Source organism: Plasmodium gallinaceum, assembly GCF_900005855.1.
Source record: "Plasmodium gallinaceum strain 8A genome assembly, contig: PGAL8A_v1_10, whole genome shotgun sequence".
Classification (NCBI taxonomy): domain Eukaryota; phylum Apicomplexa; class Aconoidasida; order Haemosporida; family Plasmodiidae; genus Plasmodium; species Plasmodium gallinaceum.
This window is the reverse complement of record NW_021628239.1, coordinates 776,307-776,819: the sequence shown is the minus strand read 5'-3', so window position 1 is coordinate 776,819 and position 513 is coordinate 776,307.

Genomic DNA, 513 nt, shown 5'->3' with positions numbered 1-513 from the left:
TTTTTTTTTTTTTTTTTTTTTTATTACTATTTTACCAACTCATTGAAATGTACTATATGCTAAAAAACATAAAATTCTAATTTTGAAATACTGTGGACATAAATTATTTCAAAATTGTAAGTATTTCTATAGATTTTTTTATAATTTTTACAATAAATTGTTGAATTATACAAATAATAATTTTCCTATTAATATTATTACTAACTTTAGATGATATCATTTTGTAATATATTAACCCATTAACATTATATCAAATTATAAATTACTCTTTTTAATCATATATGTTTATTACATTTTTATTTAAAGGAAAAAAATATAAAAATAATAATTTTAATTTGAGAATGTTAACTTTTAATATAATTACTTTAACATTATTTCATAAATTTATTGAAAAAAAAAAAACTAGTAGACTGAAATGTTTACATTTATTTATAAGATTCTTTTTATAGTTAGTAAAATAATGATGAATTTCAAAAAGACAAAAAAAAAAAAAAAAAAAAAAAAAAAAAATCA